This window comes from Gymnogyps californianus, chromosome 2 (assembly GCF_018139145.2).
Source record: "Gymnogyps californianus isolate 813 chromosome 2, ASM1813914v2, whole genome shotgun sequence".
NCBI classification, from domain to species: Eukaryota; Metazoa; Chordata; class Aves; order Accipitriformes; family Cathartidae; genus Gymnogyps; species Gymnogyps californianus.
Genome location: NC_059472.1, coordinates 50,834,531 through 50,841,493, shown reverse-complemented (window position 1 = coordinate 50,841,493; position 6,963 = coordinate 50,834,531). Strand labels below are relative to the sequence as shown.

The window sequence follows — 6,963 nt, the reverse complement described above, 5'->3', positions numbered from 1 at the left end:
CACATTTGATATGGCATAATGCAATGTGACTAATTTAATCTGATGTGAAGTGCACTACAGCAACACATCAAGTCTGAAAATTCAAAAAAAAAAAAAAAAGAAGCTGGGGGGAAAAATAAGGTTTTTTGCCAATCCATGGTTGGATTATTTTTCTCAGCTGGAGGGCTTCATTTTCTGAGCTTGGTCTTTTCTATTCTGACCTTCCAGCCAAGGGCATGTGTCAGGAGGCTTGTATTTCCCAAAGGCAGTGACACAGTCTATCAGGTCATATGAGCTGGATCATCAAGCCTTCGCCCACCTCAACTTCTGGGCCACCATTCCTTGCCCACCCCCGCCTTCCCCAGCGATAACTCATGATACAATGCCCTTGCCTTTGACAGATCGTGAGGGAAAGAAGCATTTTATTGCTGAACACGTACATAGCAGAGCCCAGAAACTAAGCGAGCTTACTGTGGTCTGGTGCTAGTTGTTTAGTAAGTCTGCATTTAATTAGCTACTTCTGAAATATGACAAGGAGAAAACACAAGATTTACCACTGTAGTTGCATTTCTAACCCAGAGTTTAGCATTGTTTTGTTTTAAGGTGATGATTATAATCATAAATATCAAAACAGCCCGTGTCCGCAAGAAGTTCATCAAGCTTTCAGTACTTTTAGAAAGTATACCCACACGCATACACTTTGGACTCCATCTTAGTCTGTGGGTCTGCAGACAGACAGGCAGCCATTCACAGACATTAGCAATTTTGCTCTTTCAAACACAAATTGACATTTGTTTAAAAAAATCAGACAAGCCTTTCTTTGGTTTAGTCCTTTTTTTCAGAGCTGCCTTTTCTCTTTGTACAGCACCTAGGACATGGAAGGCAGTGCAAAAAATCATTTGCCTCCTCTTCATTGTAGGCTTGGGGTTTTTTTTGGTTAAGTGTCATGGTCCTCAAAGAGCTGTGAAAGGGTCTCAGAGGAATTCACAAAGTGCTAGAAAAAGCTTAAGAAACACTTAAGCTAGTGAAAATCTACGAGCTAGTTGGACCTAAGGGGGGCTGTACAAGGGTCAGATAGTCCAGAAGGAAGACTGTATTTTAACAAGATCTGGGAAACAGTGCTATTAGGAAGAGAGGAAAAAGTACCTACTCCAGTTACTGCAGCAGACACTTGCACAGAATAAGACTGAAAGAAAACCTCAGAAAACAGTATGATAAAATATGCTTATATATTACAAACAAGTAAAAACTACTTGTTCTGCCCTTCATCTTGTCCCTGTGCTGAGCATATCTCAGCCAAGGGAGAGATTCACCCTTCCTTCTCCTTTGCCTCTTTGAGGACCAAAGAAACTTTGCCATACTGTACTCCTTTAAGACCCAAACATCATGCACAGCTTTTGTGGGCTCTCTTCTCATTTCATTAGGCCTGGAAAGGCTTTGCTGATTACAAATGAGAAGATGCTGTGTTAGCTCCTCCTCCAGTGGTTCATTTACTTCTTATAGTCCTAGTCCCCTCTACCTTCCCATATCAGTGGTGTTACCTTTGTGTTCCTACCTAGGAATAAGGAAAGGAGGCTTTTCACAAAGAGGTAGGGCTAAGCTATAAGGTAAGTTCTTATCATGCCTGGGAAGGGTTGTTGATGTTGACTTAGCACTGTGGCTGCCCTTTTACTCTATAAGGTATGAGGTAAATCCGACTTTTATAGCTCTTAGAACCTCTTTCCCATTGTCCTGTGAGCTCAGTAACTTCCTGACTTGTCCCCTGTTCATTAACCTTTACTCTTAGCTTTAGGTGGACCCTAATAAAATGGTTCATCGAAACAACCCAAGAGGTTTCCATTCCCCTGGAGAAGAGGATGTTGCAGCAGGCAGCCAAAACCAGCAGCATGCTAGACCACGGCTAGCTAGATCTTGGCGAAGAAGGTGTAGACAGACAGCTTCAGAGTGGCAAGGAGGAGACCAAGCCAGGGCCTTACAAGGTGATTGGCAAGAAGGGGGTAGTAGTACAGGGTCAGGAGGAGGGTAAGTTTAACTTGATTTCAGTTGCAGATGGGTGCTACTGAAACTGAATTCCTTGTGTTGTCTTGTCCATGGGCATGTATGCAACTCCCTTGAAATAAGGGCTCAAAGGTAGAAGAGCTCCAGGTGACACCCCTGTGGTTGTCCTGTTACTTCATTTTCAGAGCTCCCATTCTCTGACCTGCACAAAATGTTGTCTTGTGTCCTTGCATTGCTTGCTCTGGCTCTTTCCCCCAAGGCCTAAAACCTCCTACTTATGAAGTAAATGGAAAAAATACAGTCTTAGAGTAATTTTTCTAGAATTCCTTCTTTTCTGTGAAATATGTCTGGCTTTGAAACTTAACTCAAGGCACTCTTTATATAACATCAGTGCCTGCAGTTAAAGGTGGTTCCCTATGCTTTGAGTGGAGTTACTTCCCAATCTCAGAATGTTATCCTCCTACTGTGCAGATCAGCTCTGCAGCTCACCAAGAACAAATGGCATGCAGGATCTATTGGGTTTGCACCTACCCAGTGTGACTTGGAATTATAGAAGCAGCAGCACAGTAGTTTCCTCCTGATCTGACATTTCTTTTCCTGAGGAGCCCAAAGACCTTCTCTGTAGCAGAACTGCAAGGCGAAGATGCTGCAAGATGCCTTTGTTATAATTGGTAGGCAGCTGGTTTCCAGAGCCTGCAGCCAGTTCACATGTGCAGGAAGTCTCCTTCCAAAGTGCATGGGTGTTTATAAGCATGGAGCTACTCTCACAAGGTGGTAATTATCCTGCCCAACTCATGGGGGGCTCCAACCACCCTTCTGTCCTTGCTGTCCAGGGCAGTGGGAGCTCACATAGCCTTGGAGCAGACTTCATTGTGAAACACAAACGCCTTTCAAAGGGCACAGCTCAGCATTTGATAAGGGGTATGTAAAGATTGTCTGGGAATATTTCAAGGACAGTAATTAGGGAAAGAGACTACTCCTGAGAAGAGAAAGACCATAAAGAAATAGAAACCAAGGATTGTTGGGGGGGGGGGGGGGGGGAGGGTGAAGGGGGGGGGATGGGCAGGCAGAGAAAAGAGTCAGGAGTAAATCAAATTGAAGCTGAGCTCTTGCATGGAAGGCAAAATAAAGTATTGAGGCTCAAGAAGGCTTTGTAGTTAGGTTTTACTTCCTCCAAGATTTTTTTTTTATGGCTCTAGTCTTCAGACCCAGTTAAACTTAGCAAGCTACGTGGATTGCAGGACTGCTACAGTTTAGATGGAGTTGGAGAACATTGAAATCCTAAGAGCATTATGACTGTGGTCCCTGGGTTTAGTTCCAGGCCTAGGCCACTGAAATGGAGTGCAAAGTAACATTTAGTTCCTTAAAGATTTGGCTTTCTGATCTTGGACAAATGACATTAGTCTTGTGATGAGCCTTTAAGGAGGTAAATTGGTTATGGTGGGGGGGGGAAATGATACGAGAGACCTATAAAGTATTTAGTGATTAGGTGTTGTACAAGACAGTCAGATGTAAGCTCTTGGCTTTAGATCTTTAATTGGTTTGTTCTGCTTGGTCTATTTTTGTTGCTTTCTTCTGTAGTCTACAGATTTAGGAGTCGTGCCCCATCTACCAGTGTGCACTGCAGTGGTGAAGGCTCTTTGGGGCTCTCTAGGATTCCTGCACCAAGGGAGGATGGAAAGATTGTGGAAATGCTGGCTAGGTCTGCCAGCTATTGGGTACAGCAAGAACCTGCTCGATGTTGGGTCAGAGACTGCACTGGGCTGACCTGCTCAGCAGCAGGTCATCCTCTGAGGACACATCTGTTACAACACCATCTCCTAGGTGAAGAAGACAGCTTGACCTCCCTGATAAGAGAGGAATTTCTCTCAGTGGATGAAGGCAATGATGGCAGCACTGGGGACTCTGGGACAGCCAGCTCCCAGGCAGATGCTAGAAGTGATGATGCTCCCAGGAGTTTTGCAGAGGAGTATTCATTGGCTCCCTTAAATACACGAAAGAAATATTCTGCTCAGAGTTTTGACCAGCAAGTAGAAAATTATTTTAAACGGCTCTGAGCTTCACCACATCTGTTGTTTGGAATTCTGGAGCCAAATCTGTTGGAGATGCAAATGCCAGTCTTCATGTGCACAGTTTATAGCAATACAGGCCGAAGCCTTCAGCAAAACCATGAAGGTTCAAATAGGGTAAAGCCCAGTATATTGCTCTTAGATTGACAGACAGCTAGAAAGACAAAACTGTAATGCAAATAGCTCTTTCATATGACTTGCTGCCTTCTTTGGGAGTTTAAAAACCTGTAATAATCGTAAGGCATTAAAAATGGAAAAATGACTTTGAGTCTAAGCTAATGTAATGACTATTTCTTTTGCAATTGTAAGGGATATACCAAGAAATATGGCTGTATTTTGTCTCTTTCTCAGCAGTAGAGTCTCTTTTTAATAACTTCTTGAAGGATATTTGAAATTCAAAGCCCTCGTATATGCCTGTATTTCCTTTCACAAGTGCTTTAATTTACTGTATAGAGGCCTAGAGGGTTAGTATTTTTGTGTGGTTTTTTCTTGATCTGCATCTGAAAATTCTACTCCACTGCATAGCTGCTTATATATGAATAATCAAATATATGTACAATAATGTGAGACAGCTAAAGCACATCCTGCTTAAAAAAGAAAAAGGAAACCCACACCCTCTAGCTGTGGTTAACTTGTCACATAAATAAAAAAAAAATTTTGGAGGACCTTATTGAATTTTTCTGTTCTTGTGAGATAGTGTGTAGCTGAAAATCACAATCTGGATTTCTCAGCTTAGAAATCAGCTGAGAAACTTCAGCTTGGAATTTTTTCCTTTATTTAGCCAATGGGTAGACTTTAGAAATATAGCTTAGCCTAACAGTAAAACTACAGTGCATGGTTACTGGAAAACAGGTATACTTCAGGAACTAATCTTTCATGTTATCTGGAAATGCATCCTATTGACAAGGTTTGGCTATGTCTCAAAGGTGACTCTCTTTACAATGAACAGACTTGAAATATTGGATATAATTAAAAAATAGACTTTTGAAGCAAGATTTTGGTAGTGGATTTTCTTTCTGTACCTTGGTAGGTAGATAATCATATAAATTATCTCTATTATTGCTCACTTGGTTTGTGCAGCTTCTGCTATAACCCTTTTTAATGGTCACATATTTGCAGTGTATTGCTTTTTGCATGGTTAAACTTCTGCAAGCAAAGAGTGAGTCTTCTGTTTTGGATGACAGGAGCGGAAACAAAGGGGTGGTGGCTGTCTATTCTGTCCATAGCACATAGGAGCTGTGCTGTTGCAGGAAAAAGACAGTCAATGTCATGAAGATACTGCAAATGCTTGCATCCTAATCCAACATACCAATAAATGATATGCTTAACCTCTAAAGAAGGCTTGTTGACTTCGCTTAACCTGCCCATGAGCTTAAAATTAAGTATATGCTTAATCTTATTTGCTGAGTGTGTCTCCTCCTTGCACAACAGCAGCCCTATATACGAGGTAAACTTTACATGCTGTGTAAAGCTATACTGGAGTGGATCAGGCAACTTCTGCCTTAATTTAAGCAAGTGTCCAAGTCAAGAATGGGCTGCTGCTTTAGTCAGATCTTACAGAATCTGCAAATTAAAGGGTTTTGTTTTTTTTTTTTTTTCTTCCCCAGAGGTCTGTCAAAATACCCAAGGATGAATATTAATTCCATGTATTTGTTCCTGGGAATGGTGGATGTGAATTGCTCTTTCTTCCCTGAGCCCCAAATTAAGTATTATTCTTTTGAGTGATAGCTGCTCAGCTTTCTAGAGCATTCACATAAAATTTTAAGTTGTATGGGTTTTTTCTGTGGTTAGGTTTTTTTTTAAAGACTATTCATTGAACTAGAGTGAGATTTTTGTCTATACCTGTTAGTAAGGTATTTGGCAAACATTTGGGACTACCTGGTGTAGCAGTAGTAAGGCATTTCCCCCCCAAAATTGGGACTACCTGGCATAGCACTAGTTGCTTACTCCTTCCTGATATGTGTGTTGTTTGGCAATTAGGGGTTTCCAGTAATGCTCAGAGCTTCTGCACTCAAATCCCTTAAGGCTTATGAGACTAGACTAAAAACCAGAAACTTTTTCTCAGCTGAAACTAATACTGTCTTCTATTTGGTCTGCGTTACATCAAAACAACATTGTAAGCATGCATAGCTCAATTCGCCTGACGAGCTTGCTCTGTGAAGGTACTACAGGGTATGATGCAGAATTAAAACTGTTATCTGGTTATAGCTGGAATACTGTAAGGCATCTACAGATACCTCTAAAATTATGCCCTTGATTATATACATTTCAGAAAGTGATGTGTTCATGAAAGTCAGCCTGGCAATGCTTCGTGTAGTCTTCCAAGAGCTTTTGTTTTCAGAGAAAGGCTTGTGAAACACGTGGGGTTTTTTTATAAAATGAAAACCCCCAGAAATGTCACCAGTAGGTAGTAAGATACCAAGCATTGTAGAGGTGTCAGCTTTTTGACAGCATGATTCAGTATTTTGCGTTTTCAACTTGACAACTATACAGTTTTTCCTTGTGAATCTGAGATCCTGTAAGCATTTTTGTGCATGCTTGTCTCTTTTTCACAAATGATCCCACAACTGGGATTTTTATTACATGTTGAGTTAAACACAGGTATAAAGGTCTGAAAGATCAAGACCTCTGAGGAAAAAATCCTCTCAGAGTAACTTCCTAGGAAAGAAAAGCCTGCGAGGCATTAACTTGAAATATCTTCTAAGAAAAATAGATCAAGCAAAGCTGAGGAACAATTTGGAAAAAAATTTAGCTGTCTCTTGAAGAAAGTGGATCAGAGGAGATTTTTTTTTTTTCTTTGAGAACTTGAATTCCTGTGCTCCTTTCCAGTTTGACTTGCAGTTATGTGCCTGTTTGTATATAAGAGCAAAGTCAAGGACTCCAGGGCCAAAGTCCAGTGCTGGAATAGCAGATTCCA

The 6,963-nt window shown here is 41.2% G+C and overlaps 1 long non-coding RNA gene across 2 annotated transcripts; it reads left to right on the top strand.

Annotated features, from left to right (window-relative positions):
• The first annotated feature begins 1,556 nt into the window (after nt 1-1,556).
• Nucleotides 1,557-5,407, top strand: LOC127013509 (uncharacterized). Of its 2 annotated transcripts, none has more exons than XR_007766083.1 (3): nt 1,557-1,568; nt 1,766-1,958; nt 3,559-5,407. It is a non-coding gene; the product is annotated as an uncharacterized LOC127013509 (long non-coding RNA). The 2 variants fall into 2 exon arrangements; XR_007766082.1 differs by having other exon boundaries at nt 1,557-1,586.
• The last annotated feature ends 1,556 nt before the right edge of the window (nt 5,408-6,963 follow it).